Source organism: Temnothorax nylanderi, unplaced genomic scaffold (genome assembly GCF_030848795.1).
Source record: "Temnothorax nylanderi isolate EJ_2023f unplaced genomic scaffold, tnyl_v1.0 TNYL_tig0159_pilon, whole genome shotgun sequence".
Taxonomy (NCBI): Eukaryota; Metazoa; Arthropoda; class Insecta; order Hymenoptera; family Formicidae; genus Temnothorax; species Temnothorax nylanderi.
Window position 1 is genome coordinate 63,224 of NW_027249221.1, and position 19,711 is coordinate 82,934.

The following is a 19,711-nucleotide window of genomic DNA, read 5'->3' on the forward strand; positions in this document are numbered from 1 at the left end:
AGAGGAGGGACGCCGAGGGAGGTGAGTCGAGGTGAGCGGGCTACGTCACAGAAATCGATAGGACAAGGGTAGCGCATACCAGGGGAAAACGAAGGCGCAAAAGTTCAGCGATAAAATCACGGTTGTGGTATACAGCGAAGCTGAAGCCCGGGGGCCAGGCCCCGTCGCCGACTCACGTATTGGTCTTATCCCATGCTGAAATCAGAAAACGCGGCTAAGCGCGTTCTGGCCCGGACTGTAAAAACTAGCGATAAGATCCCTCGAACGATCCCCGTTATGAGGGTAAGAAGTACCCAAGACGGCGCTCGCCTGCTTAAAGTATGCTCAAAGCCTAATTCTGAATAGAGTGCGGCAAAATGAGATTAAAGTTCTTTTTTTACTCCTTGTTTAAGTCCCTCTCTCTCGATTATAAACGCGATCCGTGAAGATCTAAAGATTTCTCGCTTATTGTGTACGAGACTTTCGGATATGTCTCTGATACATTACGGATAAATAATATATTCTCACATCCGTCTAACAAGGAAAAAAGTCCTTAATTCAGTTAAAAATAAGTTTCTAGTTCAGTTTGACCCGAGAAACTGTCCAACGAGAATACTTTAATCCTATTTAAACTACTTTGTAAGATTGTTTGTTACTCTAAAACGAAGATATAATAAACTAAAGATTAAGAAGTTTTTCACGAAGCATTACTTGACATAGCTCTTTCAAACAACAACGCACTACTTAGAATATAGAATACTCCCTAATAGAAAATATTTTTTAATAATTCCTATCAAACTTTCCACACTTGATAAAACGTCACCATTTTAACGCCATTTTAAAATAACCAACATATAAAATAAAAAACTATGCACATTATTACAGCAATTTATAAATTTTACCCCCAAAAGTCCCCAAGAGAAACTTTGCAAAATTTCAAAATAATATTTATCATTTTTAATGTCATTCAAAAAAGCAATTAAATCTCCTTAAAAGGATGATGCTTGTTCCAACTAGCTAAGATATTTGTAATTCTGCTAACTTTTATCGAAATCGATTCTCACAAAGCGTTAACGTGCTATTTTATTCTCCAGTTTCCCGCCCATCTGGGTTAGCATCGATGCAGGGGGCGAATTAATGATTCGCCGGTTTGAAGGGAAGAAACGCTCCAGAGAGCGCAGAATGATTGAATGTCCCCAGAGATGATCCACCCCTTGCGCGTTTCATCTACACTCTGGAAATACGCTAAAGTTTCTCCCTCCCTCCCCCCCTCTCTCTCTCTCTCCCTCTCGCTCGCTCGCTCGCTCTCGTGGATCTCTGTAAAATACATCCCTTATTCGGAGCAAGACGTTCTTTATTGGAATACTAACTCGTAATACTGACTATTTAATACTGCAACTGAGGCAAGTTTGATACTTTTATCTAAATCTGAAGCATTGAGGGTTAAATAAAAAAGTAAAGATACAAATTTCGTTTCTTCTATAATTATAAAATTTTAAATCGTGTTTTCCATAGACAATGTTGTATATAAAATACACGCATGTACACACACATGTATATATGTGAATATACAATATTTTTTCAAGTACGATACATTAGGAATTATTTCATTATTAAGTATTTTTAATTTACTGACACATAAATAATTAATTTTCAGATAATTTGTAAAAAATTCTGCACTTCGGCCAAATATTTATTACATTCGATGCTATTTATTTTCTGTCCTACTTTATTTCTATTAAAATCAATTTACCAATAAATGGATGGACAAAAGATTAAAATAAAAAATAGCATTATAAGATTAAATAAAATCTATAATCACAATCAGCACGATTTGTTTTATAAAATGAATTATTGGAAAAATTATTGGAATGCTACGTGACTATGAAATCTTTTCTATCTCTTATTTATACTTGTGACTTATATATATGTAGAAAAAATTATTACTTTTTCTTCTATCAATTTAATATTTAATTCTGATGAAAGATTATAAAGAGACTAAGCGTAAATTTTTAATTTTATAAAAATTATAATATTAATTAAATGTTATTAAATATATTTAGGAAGGGAAAAGAAAGGAAACCAAATGACATTAGCAATTTTAATTCTATTAAAAATTTTTTCCTACCATGTATTATACATAATACATTAACATTTTTTGTAATAAAAAAATTAAAAATTTTATATTTTAAAAATCAGTATTTCACTGATTATAGTTTATTTTAATCTCTATTTTTTATATATGTTTTCTAAGAAAATCAATTATAATGTACTCTGTAATAAAAACATTTAAATTAATTTTTTAAATATATATACTGTACCTATATTAATATACTTTATAATGTTCTTTATAATTGCGTTCCCTACCAATCTAATAAAATATCCAGCATATAAGAGATAATATTTTTTAGTAGATTTTTAAAAATAATGTATCTCTCCCCTGAAAATTACTCTATCATCATTTATCACTCCTTTGCCGAGCTTGCTCTATTATGTGATACATTTCCTTTAATCGTATTTAATATTTACACTTGCGAGATTGTTTTATAAATGCCAGATTAGCGTATCTCAACAATAATTACTCTATTATGTAATATGGCTCTATCAAATGAGATATCAAAATGTGTCTATTTTAAAAGTAACATGTCGATATAAAACATGATTTATCATTAAGTTCGCGTGCCAAGTGTAATCTTATATGTGTAAGAAATCAATGAATATCGTACGTATATATCTTACAGATTAAATAATATCGATCTTAATCTGTTCCATTCGTTTTAGGCAATGTTATATTTAGATATTTTTATATTATATTAATTTAATATACATTTATATGTAAATACATATATATTTGTACATACAATTCACAATTATAATTGTATGTACCTAATATATAGTAATATATAGTATGTATATTATGTACTATATCTATTACAATTTTTAGACATGTACATGAGTGCAAGATATACCTAATAAGCTCACAAATTTGAAACGTTATCGTTGACCAATTTTACTTTATCGAGCGTTTGCAGCTCGAAAACTATTACTATCTCTACATTTTTTATTTTTACATGATTTTCAAATCTGATTAATATTCAGAAAAGCTGTTAAAATATTTTACGTGATAGTTGTGGGATAGTTATAGGACACTCTGCATCTCCATTTTCTGGTTCCTACATCATTTAATCACAGTAAGTTTTTTCCCTACTGAAAAAGAAGGAAGTAATTTCTTGAAGATGGTGATAAAACGATACTAATAACGTCGTCAATCGATATTAGAAGCGATGGAAGTTAGTTCCGCGCAGCTTCATATGCTTCTGCCCTCGTAAAATGTATACCCTCGATATTTACCTCGCTATAATGCACGAAGCACATATCAAAGATACGCACGGAAATTGATTTTTACGCGGGGATGAAATATGTGGCGAGATAATAACGCGGCTTCCAATATAATAAAGTGAAAAGAGAAAGTAGGTTGCAATAAATAAAAAAATAAATTAATTAAACAGAGAAACGCGTAAGATCGGCGGAAGTTTAATTACTTCGAAGTTTTCGCGCCGGCAATTGCTTTCAATTTTACAATTTGCTCGCTCACTTTATCAAGGGAGATATTATTCTTGGCACGCCGGAATGCTAATTTTTTAAAATCATCATCGCAGGCTTTACTTTCGCCTCGTTACAAGCTCAAATACTTCTGTGTTTTTTTAAGGATCGCCCGACACGGGCTTGGCGGGCGGACAAGTACAGCGCGAGCCGGGGCTAAAGTGATATAACGTGTAAGAAAATAGACGATCCTCTCCGCCTTATATTTCATCATATAACGCGAAGTTGTATGATGAAGTACGGGAAGTCATTGCTACTGTTTCTGTGTATACAGGTTGAACCACTTTATATTATCACGTGGAATATAATTTCTTTACTTATTGGCTCACCGAGAAGCGACTCGAGGAAAAATTTATGATGTTTTATTACGAAGAAAACTTCAGTGTTGTACATGTACACATACGCGCATGCCTATTACGAAAGTCGAAATAATTTATTAATTAAATGCTCGTTAATGTGTTGCTACTAAACATTCACAATTCATGCAAAAACAACAGAGATTATACATGTTTTTGTGAGAGTAAGTAGTTTTAATCGATATGAAGGTAGGCGATCAAAAGGTTATAGTAATAGCATTATTCGCCGACGTAATATTGAACATTAATCTATTATTACAACTCAATATGCCAACTGCGTTAGCCGTAAAAGAAAATAAAAATAAACGATTTCATATTTTGTTGCCGTTTATTTTTAGTTACATTATTTTCTGCAGCTGTTTTCTACAGTCGGATTCTACAGCTGTTAAGTAATTATATCTAAACACAATAAAACTAAATATGGCAATAGTTAATACGCGTATAACAAGTGACAATGCAATATTTGAAATGCAAAATAATAATTTTTTGTTAAAAATAAGAATCTTTCTCCGTTGCGTCCAATAATTTTTAAACGTATATTTAACAATTATAAAATAATTATAAAATCAATATTACAATAATTGGAAAAAAGTGAAAAAAATTCAAAGGCAGAAAATCTCATTCATAACGTCTTTTCAAAGGAAGCAACAAAAAAAAGTTCGTTAATTAAAAACATTTAAATTTAACGAGGAGGCTATTTCACTTAGTTAATTATCTCGCGTTAATTATCTCACCTGTTATTAACTCTCTTGCTCTGAAGTTGAAATAAAATTGAAAAGACAGAGATGTATAAGGATCAAAATAATAGTGAAGAATTGTAATAATTCATAATTTGATTTATGTTGTTTCATAAAATTTATGTTAACTACGTTGAATGCTGCAGAACTCAGCAGTTCTGACAACATCGCTATCATTTACGGTAACAATTTCAGACATTCTTATAAATTAATGTTATACTAATGAAGTTATAGTATAGGATATTCAAAACTTTCTTTCCATTTTTTATTATGCTTTTTTTGCAAAGAAAAAAGCAATTTTATCTAAGAATAGGCAAACTGAATATTTAGATTCTGAAAGAAGCCTATTATAATAACTGTAACAGTAATTAAAATCAGGAAAAAAATAATATATAAAAATTTTAAATTAAGTATGTTGCTTGAAAATAATAAAGAATATGTTTATATGTATAATGACTTTTTAAAAAGCCTTATTCTTCGATTAGTTTGAATAAAAGTCTTTTTTACAATCGTGCCTACTTTATAAGCGTGCGGGAACGTAAGAGATAAGAATCCTCGCAAATGAGAAGCCGCTAACGTGACGGTATTGTGAAGTTTCGACAGAAGACTTATAAAGCGCCTGGTGTATTGAAACGAAACATGCGCCTTAATAAATCAAGTGAAAGGTGATTCTGGCCCTTTGTGCTTTCGGAATTGTTGGCGCGAAAGGGAATGAAAATGCCGATAAAGGAAATGCCTGAGCATATGCGGCGTATAAGTCTCAGGAGTGCAACGCTCTTATTCGGAGCCATTCGACGTTCGATTCCGCGAAGTAATCTCGAGTGGGCGCGCGTGATTTAGAGGGAAAGTCGTGATGTCGAATCGCAAATTCGCCCTGGAGCGGTAGCTTGCATGATGCATGCTCGAACTTACGATATGCTCGAACGCATTGTACGAAAGATCCATAGGTATGTTAAAAAATTACATCGTCTTCCTTCTCCGGCGTCGCTATCAGACCTAGACGTCGCGTCACGGGATCAATTAACCAAAGCAATTATCCCGAGATATTACGGTTATATGAAAACCGTAATGTTATATAAATGTGCACTTTGCCGCATAGTGTACTTATTAAAACCTCGGTGCAAAATCCATGCTGGTAAGGTATAATGTTTAACGTTATTAGCGGTATTACGCGCTAAGCGTAGCGGAAGAGAATAGAATCACCGATCATATCCGTCATTCAGGATACGACCTATTATAGTTTCGTGCCACGTCCCGGTGCTTTGTCCGCCATCAAACTACATCCCGTTTATGCTTCCAACCGTGCTGTGATCCAAGGATTTAGAGGCGCATTGGTATACAGCGAGGGATACGAAAATCTAGCAGAATTTCCATCCGGTATAACCGATGTCGGAGATCTTCGCGCTAAGTGTATTACACCTTTTACTTTTTTTTTTTTTATAACTTCACGGTTACAAGTACCGTAAATATTCCAGCTAGAAATTGGATCTCTATAAAATCTTGGTTTGAAAATCATATTTTTTAATAAACCACACGAAAGGTATATTTATTTACTAATTAGAAAAATGGATGCGACAGTTGGATATTTCCTGGTGAAATTAACACGTGGAAATCGCGTATTTCGAAACTTGCGTTAAGTAGTTTGTCACGACCATAAGTTGAGTGCAATAAATGCATGATGCAAGTTTTACTCGCCGCGGTTTACTACGTATGCAGATTGCACTTGCCAATTTCTGTAACTTCATCTTATGTACAGATGAAAAGCCAGTTAACCGAGACTCAACTTTACTTCTTGTATTAGATTCAATTAAAACTTTGCGAAAGTTCCTTTCATATTAGATAGCTATGAAGTGACGTATTCCTCATTGAAAATAAAGCCGTAATTAAAAGCATAAAGCCTGATAAGTACTTGAAGTAGAAATATATATATTTGTTTAAATGACTCTCATTCGCATATCATTTCTCGGAATTTTTCTATTAATCTGCAATTTTTCTATCAATATTTGCAAACGTTCAGTTCTTTAAAACTTTTTACTTCACTTAAAACAATTTGTTGAATAGAAATTTAACTTATTTCTACTAAAAAAATGTTTTTATTCAGTCGTGTAATTATTTTCTTTTAACAAAATGCTTTCTATGTCTTCATATTAAATAAAAATATGAATTAAGGACGCAAATATTTTGTCAATAAATAGTACCTATATATAATTATCGTACGAAATTTAATAAAGTTATTTTTATGGAATATTCTATTTACCTTGGATTTTTACATCGACAGCGTTGTAAAAATAGCAGCACGTTTTGCTTTCGCATTGCTTTCATTTCTTTTTGCTAGCACCGAAGTAGCTGCTTCAAGTGCATCAACTATATGTCGTAACGTTATCGCCTAGACGTGCTCTTGCTATAACGAGCATGTCTCGCCTTCGAGAAGCATTAGTTACAACTACAACTACTTTCAAATAAAAATGTAATTTCGAGCAGGATGATTAAATTTCTGTTTTCAACCAAGGCTACTTTTAGAGTCCGTATAAAAGGAACATATTTCATTATCTCCAATTAAGATCTTCAAAGTAAAACTGTCAATATTTTCTTTGTTACTTTCATTAGTGTATGAGTATGGCAAAATTGCTCGAATAAATATTAGTATTTACACGAGAATTTTTGCCCTACATTTTTCTACTAAAATATTTGAATTAGTAATAGCCAAATAATAATTTATATAAAAGAAATTCACGTATAATTATAATCGACAAATTAATTCGTTATGACAAATAAAATCAATAACTACAACAAGCATACATTTACGTGCAATTAATATTTTATAATTATTCGGTAGCCCTTTATATATTATTTCACACCAGATAATTGTTTATCGCATTATACTGAACTGTATTGTTACTGTTAAATTTTTATTTTCTTTGATTTCAAATTGATATTCTTTAATAAGCGTGTATAAATTATCAATAAAAGATTTTAGAAATATGTGTTTGGAATCTTACAAGAGAATATCAAAATTGAGGAAGTTTTCCTGACATTAGTTTATCTAGTTTACGGCAGAAATAAATAATTTTCTGAAATTTGTAGTTTCTATCTTAATAGTATACATCTAGAATCCAATCGGTTTCTTCCGCGCATCAAACAATGTATTTGTTGAAAACTAGGCAATACATTTCTACTTTCTTGTTCCGATACGATTTATCCGACTCGCAGTCTCTTATAAATTCTTGGACTCCCATGAGAATCCGGAATCGCGAAAAGCTACTTCTGCTGCATCGGATCTCCTGTTCGCCAAAATCGCATTACTTCACGTCGCCCGCGTGATTTTCCCGGCTGGCGGAGAAAGACCCGGAAGACCTACCACTACGATCACGTAGACTTGCACGAAACATGTTGCTCAGAAATTATCTGTAAGATAGCGAACCTTTGTTCTGATTAAGCTTTCGAGTACGTGAGATCATGCACGCGATGGAACGAAACGCGTTGAATGAAATAATGTAAAATAGCATTTAGAATAAATCATAATAAAAAGATCAAATAAAATGTATATAAGTTTTATAATGTAATACCTATATTACATTATATATTTTTAGATAACATATAGTTAATTAATGTGTAGTTAATTAATATGTAGTTAAATATATTACACACGATATTACGCGAATCTTTTTTCTTCAAAATATACTATCTCTCCTATCTATAATAAATAATCTCTTTTTTTTCAGAAGTGTAAAAATAATTGAACCGAAGTAGGTATATATCGTTCTAAATTCTTATTCATATTTTTTCTAAAATAATATTCGAAAAACCTATACACAGAATGCATTAAAGCAAGAAAAGACGAGAAATAAGAATTCCAGGGTCTGAATAACAGTAAACATTCAAAAATACGATATTTTCTAACAAAATTTGTTGTGTATGTAAAATATGAGAGCATACATTGCATTTCATACATGTTTATACAATTTCTCCTACATAATTCCCATTTTTATATTTTTATTCCTATTGGCAATTTATAATTCCTATGCTTTGGAAGAGATGCGCGCGTGTATTGTATACGAATCGAAAGAAACGAAGACTAAATTATTACTGTAGGTGAACTTCTGTATCAGTTTTGACCGAAATGTTAAGAGAGGTTTCGATTTCAGAATTTTGATCGTAGCACGTCAATAGCTCGTCTTATCTGCGTCATATTACATCGTTCTTTTGATATGCTATCCTTTTGATATGCCGCCTACGAGAATACTCTTATGTAGGAAACACGTTACTATTCCCAGAATGAAATACCCCATGATGGGTCTGAAATCGCTAGAGAATATACCAATACCATCCTGCCGTTAGAAATCCTCCAAAGAATAAATGTCATTTTTTCCGTACATTCTTGCTACTACAAGGTAATAATCTTATTATGCTCGCGATGTGCAACACATTTTTTATTTGCGACTCTACGCCGGCGAAAATTGTACAGGCTCTTTGGATAAATTTTTTTTTATTCTCGTCTTGACGAACGAAATTCATCGCAATCTTTCTTGATATCCGTGAAAAGACTTTTCTCCTCGTAACCTGCAGCGGCTAAATCGACTTATTTTGCATTTCCGCGAGCTGTCTTTTAAAGCGTGAAATTACATAAAGTTACTAAGACCAATCATCTTGTGGATTTCTGTAACTTTTTCACAGAGATTGAAATCCGCGAAATGACTTCCTCTCAGATAAATGCTGAGTAATTTTGTGCTGAAACTAGTTTTGAAATTATTGAATTATCTTAATTTTTATAAGCAAATATCGTGTCTCTCATACTAAATTTTACAATTATGATAAAACTTATTTACGTTTTACTGTTGACAATTAGATGCAATGTAATTTATTACGCAATAAAAGTCATGCTTTTTCTGTAAATTCTAAAGAATGAAAATTTGTTCTTCAGGCATGCTTGAAATCGACTAAAAACGATCGTGTTGTCGGCTACTTTCTGATACATAGTTATCCGACTCAAAAAGAGACCTGCACGTATCTTGCTTTCTCTTTTTTCGTCAGTAAATCGCGAAAAAGCGAGATCGAACGCATACACGTTATCAAACATTACCATTCAGATTTATTCGCGCGAGTGCCCTCTTTAACACCTATACTGTCGGAACCAACGAGCCCGTTCGACTACTGTTCTACTTGAAACATGTACTATCACTGAAATACCGAGACTATCGCTTCGTAAAGCTGACTCCTTCGGATCTGGAATGCTGTTTCAGCCCCCACGTTTTTCCATCGATACGTGAGAGTACTGCTGACCCAGAGGAATAGCAAAGTATGTGAATGTAGCCGCGGGGCGAAAGGTTACAGTGCTACAGGTATTCCGTACGTCTCGTTTCGGTATAACTCTTTATGGCAACGGATACCCTCCTTCGTCGTGACCCCGACTGCAGTCTGTCACACTTCCAACTGTGCAGTCTGATTGTCGTGTTATCAAACAACGTCTATGTCCATCCTTTGACCTGTCTGAAGCGGGCAGTTCTAACAAGGGCCCTTAGGATCTATTTCGTATGTCATGTCCATCAAAATGGGTTTGCCATTTCAGGTCCTCTGCTCAATTGAGCATCCATGTATCTTGTTATCGATATTTCTTAATATTCTCGTAATTTTGCGTGAATCTTCTTATTAATATTAATATCCAATATTTTTATTGATATATTTTTAAAATGTACTTGATGATTGAATATCGTATAAACAAATCTGTTAACTAATTGAGAAAGCAAGCTCGTAGAAATAGATATCAATTGTCAGTGATAATGTTCACCTTACGGTTGTAACTTTGTATAATTTGCGTACAGTGTGATATAACAAGAGAATTTACATAATAACTGAAATCCTTATCATTTTTGTTCTCTATAATTATACAGAATGGTTATAAAGTTTTTATGCTGTTTTAAACTTTCATAATTTCCGTTCTATATACATATAATAAAATTAATTTGTAAAAAGGGGGTAGATAAAAGAATTTATTATAGTTTTACATATACATTTATTCCTGGAACTATTATTTTTCAACCATTATCATATGTAACTGAGACTCTAAATTTCTACAAATACGTTTTGCAGTTATTTATGATAATATTTTGAAATATCCTAATCCGCAGATTATTTAACGACCTAAGATTTTGTTTAATAAATAATAATCTTATGTTCACATGTTCACATAGAAAGAAATCTAGCGAGTTTAAATTTGGCGAATATAGGGGGATTAGTCTCTAAGGGATTGGTCCTCCCTCTTTCAATACGTCTGTCAGAATAATTTTTATAAAAAGAGGGATTGGTCTCTAAAAGATTGGTCCCCTCTTTCAATCCATCTATTATATGTATATATAGAACAAAATTTTCACAAATAGATCTCTCAAAAAGTTTATACCTTTTCTCACTGTAGCCATATTGCTATTATACGTGTAATAAATTTCGAAATAAAATGTTATTGATATCTATATTTTTATATCTGTAAATATATATTATTTCCTTATCGTCTCATATATATGGCTGTAAAAATGTTGTAACTTTACGCTTGTATAGATAGTACGTATTTTAATATGTGTTTAAAAACCATTTGGTGGTAAAAATGATCATAAATATAATAAGCATTAAAGCTTTCTTGACATGTTTTAAGTGGATTTATCAAAGATAAAAAAGCAACAATTAGATTTATATTGTGCAGTGTAAATTATTATATATAGTTGCAATAAAAAAAATAACACGTAGAGAAATTCTTATACGTTTTCAAAGTGTAAAAATGTAAAATTTTTATGAATCGCTTATTTATAATATGTATAAAAATACAAATGTTTTTGTTGTAACTGCAAAATAATTTGGAAATAAAAGAGTTAAAATTACTAATTCAAAGCTCTCTTTAAAATCATAATTTACGAAAAAAAACATATGTCATTAAACATTGATAATTCTTACGTCTTAAAATGTATTAATTAAAATATCGCTGTACAGAATACATACCGAATACACACCGTTTTTGTGTTGCAGTTCAATTTTGTAAAATGTATGCACTGTAACTTTTACTCGTGTCGGCGCGGTATTGTTTATAAGGAGTAATGTCTGGCTATAATTTCACGTGCGGCAGTACAACTTGCTTGCACGGAGTGGAGACTGCATTTAGTGAGACCGTTCTGAGAGATTTATCATACATAGGTTTCCCGATTTTGCAGCATTCACATGCTTATAACAATTAGAGCGTGAACAAACATATAACTGAAATGTTCTGTAAATATTTTTATTCTCGAGAACACATGGAAAATCGTATCTTTTGAGAACGTCTATTTAAATTCGTAAGAAAAATAATACCATAATGTTCCGTTGGAGAAATGGCATGCCTGAATCGAATTTTCTTATTCACGAAACTTCAAAGACGGAATCAATCGAACGTTCCCTCTTTGGATTCTTCGCAGATTCTTTCTTTCACTACTCTGACGCGAAAATATATCACGGACGTATACTTCAATGCATTTTTTATCGCGACGCATCTTGATGTATGAATAATTAGAATCACAGCGTTCAACGCGTGAAAGCATAACAAGAAATTCCGCGCTATCAAGCGGCGTTAAAGTGTAAACGTGATAATATGCAAAACGGGAGATGAAAGTAGTTTTAATCACGATGTTACCTACAATTGCAAAAATAAAAGGTAATTCTATATGAATAATGCAAGAGCATTTGCCTTTCCGAGATAGAATATTTCATTTATAATGCTATTTGTAATCTTTGTTCCCTAATATATACAATATATGATTCCGATTTATCTTTCTTGCTAATTTATTAATAAATTAGAAAATGGAATGCTCTAATTAACGAATTTTATATTTCACTATAAAATCATTTATATAAAAAGAGAAAATAAAATCATTTATATAAAGTATGTTAATAAATAAAATGTAACTTGCGCGGTTAGGATAAATGTGCTCTATGTATAAAGAAATCCGTTTTTGAGGGAAGAGTAAAAAGCATGTATCTATATAGAAATTTTTAGAGAACGCGAACGTTTTCATTCGTTTTTGTTGTATTTGACACCGAGCGAGAATATCTTCTTTACAAACAATTCGCATTGGTATCTCGAGCGGCAACACATAAAGCGTCGTGTATATGTTCCTCGATCTCGGTTTATATAAACACAATTTCTTTCCTTTAGACAAAAGAGATTTAAGGTCTGTCTTTGAATTAAAATATCGTTGGTCTCAGAGATGAACGTCAGTTTACAATTAAGGCAAGCGTACCTCATACCTCTTTCGAAAGGCATTGGGAAACCAAGATCTTAACATAAATGATGCCGTTAGGCGAATGTTCATTAAAATTCATACATCCGTTTACATCACTTTTACAATCATTCGCCAAAGGGATGAATCCAAGATGTTCATTCGAGTTTTTCGCCTTTAACATAAAACTGGAGTAGTACATTACCGCGTTGCTAGATCGTATAATTTTAATGACATATCTTTTTTTGTGAATCGCAAAAGAAATTTTAATGATACGCAAACCATTTTCTTCAGAATTATTTTTCAGAGGAAAGATATAGAAGAGTCTGGTCTGAACATTTTGCAGAATGTATAATATAAAGAAACAAAATGCATAGAATAACAATAATAATAATCCTTGCTAATTTTAAATCCGCTGTATTTTTCAAGTAAAAGCTTTTCTCATGCCGTATTTATATTTTCACGTTACATATACAATTATGGACTTAAATATTTAGGGTTTTAAAGAAAAATTTAAACTCGGCAGGAAATGTTTCTGCATTACGCGCTTCGTAAAACATCCCATATGATTTCTCCAAGGATTTCTCTGTCTCTCTAAACATACGAAATTGTATTCTCGATTATACGCTGATACGCAATTTATATTGCATTGCGCCTCGCGCGCGAAACTATAATTGTGCAGGGTTATAGAGAGAGAGTGCAGCGAATGTTCATATCTCATCGCGAAGCACCGAGAGACGCTAATAATAATCAGCCGTTTGTCCAAAGCGAATCTCGGCGAGTAGTAACTATCTAATTGAAATTGGATGTACGTTGTTCCGGGACATCACGAAATCTCTGCACTTCGAAATCAATGATAACACTTATGCAAACATGCATGCTCTTACGAGTATTTGAGTATTGCACCTGTACTATAAGCGGTTAAAATTTTTCCTCTATTTCACATTTGTGATTATAACATCTGTGATTATATCTAACAATTATAAACAATATAGAATAAATGTTTTTAATAAAAGAAGTAAATTAAAGTTGCAAATCATGATAATAAATTAGAAGTGAATATAAATTATTATAAACAGAATAATAACTTCTCTTTTCGCCAGTGATAGAATAACAATTAAAGTAACTTTAAATCGACTGTAACTGGCAATATATAACGTCTTTCCGATATGAACATAGAAATAAATTATTATATCAGACGTGTTCTATGGATATGTAACTGTTTGGAAATATTGCACGAAATAATTATTTCCGAATATTTCCATTTATTCTCTTAGAAGTTTGTCCTAAAATATTTCTGACTTTCGATACGTACCTATACAATTTGCAGTCGTATTGTACTCCTTTCTATCAAGCGAGCTTTTAAATTGACGCTTCAAAATAATGCGCGTCGTATTGTTGTATTGTATATTCGTTGGTTCCATTTGTGCAATCCTTTTCATTGCAGGTACGTACCGTACAGAATGTAAGCTTCAACTAGCAGAATTCCATTAAACGAGAAACGCCCGCAACATCCGGTGAGTAAATATTTCGCCACGTATAAAATAATACGCTATCGCGAATTCGAACGAGATAAATACATTGTTACGTCACACAATTTTTGTTTTACATACATATAAAAGGTTAAAAATACATATATATATATTTATATATTTATATATACACATATAGGAACTAGTTCACACGTTGATTGCAATATACTATGAGAGACATATATTTATGAAGTTTATCAAAATACAATAATATACATACCTCGTAACATATAAACTACATAAAATGTGATTTTCCAGCGGATTACGCAAATCACGCAAATGCCGCAAGCAGATATATATGATTGTAATTTCTTATTTATAATTTTATATATAATAATATAAATATGTATTTTTACTAATTGCAATCGATAGCACTCTCTATTCTTTGTTCATTCAAATGCTCTATTGCAAATCTACTAGAACGATCGTTAACAAAATTGTTGCGAATAATGGATTGCTTAAATGTTGTTAAAGTGAGAGAGAGAAGGAGAGTGAGTGAGAATCGTATGTGTATTCTTTTATTTTAAACATGTCATTTATTATTTTCCATGCATACAATTTTTGATGATTTTAATGAAGAAACTTTAAAATTTTTTAAACAGATGATTTTCATAGCGTTTTACACTATTATTACATTTAATTTGAGAAAAGTAACACGTAAACGTATATTTTCGCATGTTTTACACGTAACAAAGAAATTACGGTTATAATGCGTGACAAAGGGTGCGGTTTCTGCAACTCGTAAATTTTATTTGTCATGATATACGCGTTTGTGAAATAATTATCAGACACGTAAAGTAGCTTGTTGAAAAGCATGTACATCTTACTAAAATAAACAAACGTACAGGAAATAATTGTACTTAGAATCATATATGTATATATGTGGATTTCCAGTTAATATTTATTCAGTACTCGAGATAATTCGAACCGGAAGAGTACAAAGAGAAGTAAACTTTCTATTATTCACATACGTACGTCTTTTTCCTCTCCGTTACTCGATCCATAAAAATACGATTTGGAGGACTAGCAAAATAAGTAACACGATAAGAACGACCGAAGGTAAGTATCGGTCCGACGAACTAGAAAATGAAATCTTCACGGAATGGTCTAGAATGACATTTTGTGCATCTATTTCTCTATCGGCAGACGAATGCACTTTCATGGTCGAAGAATTGGAGAAATAAAGTGGAATTGTAGAGAAAAATATAACGATACGAAAATCTTTTTATAAACACTAGTAGTGGATTGTTTACAAAAACTTGTAGGTAATTAAGTTTACTTCGAAAAAGTTTGTCAAATATTGCTTTAAAAAAAATAAAAGAAAAACAATAATAAAATGATATCGAAGATATTTTTATGGTATGACAAAGCAAAAGCACGATTTAATAAAGGCATATGGTACATGCGTATAATGTTATATAATAATTGCCGCAAAATCTGTTTAAATAAAAAATAAAAAGTTACTAAGTATCTAACTAACATCTTAATAATCTTTACTGCTGCATTATTTTGTATCATTTGTTGTAATTTTTAGAATATTGCTTTATTTTAAATTATTTTTTTAGAATAAATAAGATTTTATTTTGTGTCCTTTATTTTTTGACCAATAATAATTAATAATTAATTGAAATAACTATCAATATGTTCAATTTACTCAACCTATTTTTGTTTATACGTATAATACTTTTGAATTGCATTTGTTTGTAGTGATAAACTTAATTAGGCTAGATGGATAACAAACTTAAACTAGTTTTGTCGGTGAAAATAATGTTCGTTGAATCGTAAAAGTTACAGACGAATTTTTATGCATATTTTAGAATTGCCATAAGGACAAGAATATTAAAAGAATAATGGAAGCGCAATGTATGCATATTAAATCGTGTTGTAATCGCTGTTTACGCGAAAGATTTATGAACGTAAATATGCAACTGCTGCTGGAATTCTTTGTTATCTACGTGTTGCTTTGGAAAAAATTTAATTTCGCGTATGAAGCACCGAGAAGCTTTTTTTATTTCAGCGCAGAGGACGAAAAAAAAAAGATCGAGCAAAACTCTTTCGCGACCCGATATTGGAAATTCTACACAAAATCGAACAACGTCCGGCTTACAATTCTTTTGTTTTGCATGGAATTTTTATAATTATAAAAAATCGTTCCTCCATACGTCATCCATTTTTCTATGGATTTTTACGAAATATTGTGCGCTACGCTCGCAGAAAGCATGATAAATCATCCGTTTCTGAATTTGTATCCATTATATATAAGCTACATCGCGTACAGGTCTCGTGCATTCAAAGCGTGTAACGTGATTTCACATTAAACGCCACGTTAATTAACTAACGTTAATCGAAGTGGGAGGAATTGCACAGTGGAACATCGAACACGTGTACTTTGATATCCCGAATCGGTGGACAGTACTGCCATACGTAATGAATGGAATTCTAGAAACAATAATCGAGAGGCGAGTTATTCATCGCACTGTCGGACAGCAGTCGTGGAGATTTTGTTACAATTGCGTTTGTCCGCGTAAACCCGTCGGAGTTGCAACTCTCTGATTTCGCTCTGACCCTCCCAAGTGTATACGCGAACTGACGTAGAATATATTTCGCAGAGTTGGAAATCCTGGAATATATGCGGCGAAATTAATGGATGAACAGCGTGTTCCATGAACTATGCGAAGATCGAGTTGCTGAAAGAAACCTACGCGCAAAACACGTCTTTTGTAATATTAAACATCTCTCTGTACGTCTCTCTCTCTCTCTCTCTCTCTCGGTCGAGTTAATTAATTAATATATATCTAGAGTACCTTCGGGGGGGGGGGGATATGTATATTATAAATTGTGGTGCGACAATTATCGTCTCCAATCACAGAAATCACCCGAAATTTCCGACAATAAAACCATCTTTAGCAAAAAATAAATTTTTAAAAACCAAAAACAAGTGAATAATGGATATTATTATATGTATCTTATTTATATTTTTTATTATGGTCAATAAATTGATTTATAATATATAATTTTAATTTTAATTTTTTATAATGACAATGTTACTGACAGTACAAACTCTTTTCTTAACTACTGAAAGAATTAGAGAAAGAATTAACATAGTGCTTTACGAGTAAATCGTATTGTAATCACACTAATCACGTATCGCGTATTTATTGTAAACTTTTATAGAAATACATATTTGCATTGCTCTGACGATATTACACGTTGTGTGATATATGTGTATACAGGTCATATTGTGGGTGTTACAAAGTGCACACTTCAAGTTGCAGGAAGCTGCAGTTCCCTTTCGGGGATGCTTATAAATGACAAAACTCTCTGTAGGACAATGCATCGCGGAGAATCGAATCGATTTTTCTCCCGTGAAAAAGTCACATTGTTCGTAGGTACTGGAAGATTTAAAGTTTCAAAGCTATTCGAACGAAAGTTTCGATTGTCCTGCACTTCTTTGCAGCAACATCAATCTGCCACGTTACGCGGTATTGAAGCTATCAGGCAGATACAACTTTATTCATTAACAATAAGGAAACAAATTCCACTTAAGTAGAATAATTGGTTTGAAAGATTAATGCGCGATTTGTCCGCTCGATCATCCCGCGTGAAAAATATGTCAAAAGTTAAATTGATTGACATGAAGACCTGGATACATGCTGTTGCACAGGCTATCTATAATTAAATCTAACGCGATTACTTAATACGTAATAATATGTTATTGACGTTTAATTAAAGTTCGTGTAATTATATTTTCTACACAATTATCTGTGATTATTTTGTTACATTAGATCGAGTGTGCATACAAAGTACGTTTTATACATAGAATGAGTATAACTACTAAAAATAGATCGTTCTATTTATTATTAAGCTTTTTTATATTCTTCTAGAATAAAAAATTTTTTTTAATAAACTTTTTTTTTCCGAAATCGTGAATTTATATATTTGCTCTGTGTTCCGATATTAAAGTCTCTCTGGGTTACGAATATTATAGTGACATTAACAGACAAATAATCTCAAAAACGAAAATATTTGTAAAGACAAAGAACTTTAGATTCATATTACGTCTGCAAACTTTGATATCGACTTAATACATTTATCATTAGCGGTAAACCATCAAAGCGTAGAACCATCAAAGACGAAAAAATTCCGTTAATTCTATTTGTCTTTAATCCATTTAATTTTGAGACAATATTTGTTTAAAATGGATCCAAACCCAGCCCATTAAGTAGGCGCATTAATGCCAGATTACTGTAGTATATGTATATATGCACACGACGGTGTGCCAAGACAGTCAATTTAAGACTAATTAGAACACAGTACGCGACGTGTACGGTCTTACGATCTGACGGTGTAGAGGTGGATTAACATAGATCCAAGATGGTAACTTAAATTACCATAATGTTCTACCTTCAAGTACCGACATAAATACAACTCTGCTAATATTACAGGAAATTTCATAAAGTGCTCGAAGAAGCTGGAATGTGTGCGTGTGTGCATTCGTCATTTATTAAGTAATACATAATCTTGCGAATGTTTCTCATTCATTCTGGTGCTACTATAATACCGATATATTTCTGCACGTTAAACACAGCAGCGATAAAGTTGCGGGGAAAAAAGATATATTCACATTTATCGTGCTTATGAAAGAAATCTGGAGTAAATAAGTACCAGATAATAAACGACGTTCCGTAATAATGTTTGGATATGCACAGCTGCACGGCAGAAACTCCTGCCTTTGTCCTGAAAAGAAGGAGTCACCGTAGCTTTTTTCCGAATAGCGTATTTGTACAAGGTACAAGGTACTTTCATCTCTCTTAATTTAGCGAAATATTTTAATTGGTCTTCTACAAAAGAGAATAAATAATATTTGTGCAAAGCGAGACGAATAATGGTCTGTTCAAAGTAAGTACGGTTATGTCGCGCAATCATGCAATATCTCAAGTAGTTGCTTTCATTACCAGAAATGGGATATTTCTGCAGTGCTAATATTGATTATCTCGTTAATTTCACACACGAATATATATATATATATATACGCTAATACACACACACACACACACACACACACACAAAACTTTCAAAAGTTGATCTATAAAATTGGAGTATTCTTCGCGTTAGTTTTTATCAGTACGACTCTTTGCGTTTCTATTGAGTTGTGTCTTCGTAAGAATCCTTTGATCGACGAAACTTGTCATTCCCGTAATATCTCGGTCGTGGAAGCGAGTAAATAAAAGAGTCGTCGAGAAAAAGTATATGAGTCTCATGCAGTGTTA

General features: G+C 32.2%; 1 protein-coding gene across 2 annotated transcripts in view; it reads left to right on the forward strand.

Moving 5' to 3' along the window:
• Positions 1–19,711, forward strand: part of LOC139777732 (uncharacterized) — a 95,925-nt gene that overhangs the window by 37,874 nt on the left and 38,340 nt on the right. The window contains exon 2 of one of the 2 annotated variants that reach the window (XM_071715323.1): positions 14,357–14,426. The exons of the other annotated variant lie outside the window; for it this stretch is intronic. The gene's annotated coding sequence lies outside the window, so the exon portion shown is untranslated. The remainder of the gene's footprint in view (positions 1–14,356; positions 14,427–19,711) is intronic. 2 annotated transcript variants of the gene reach the window in all.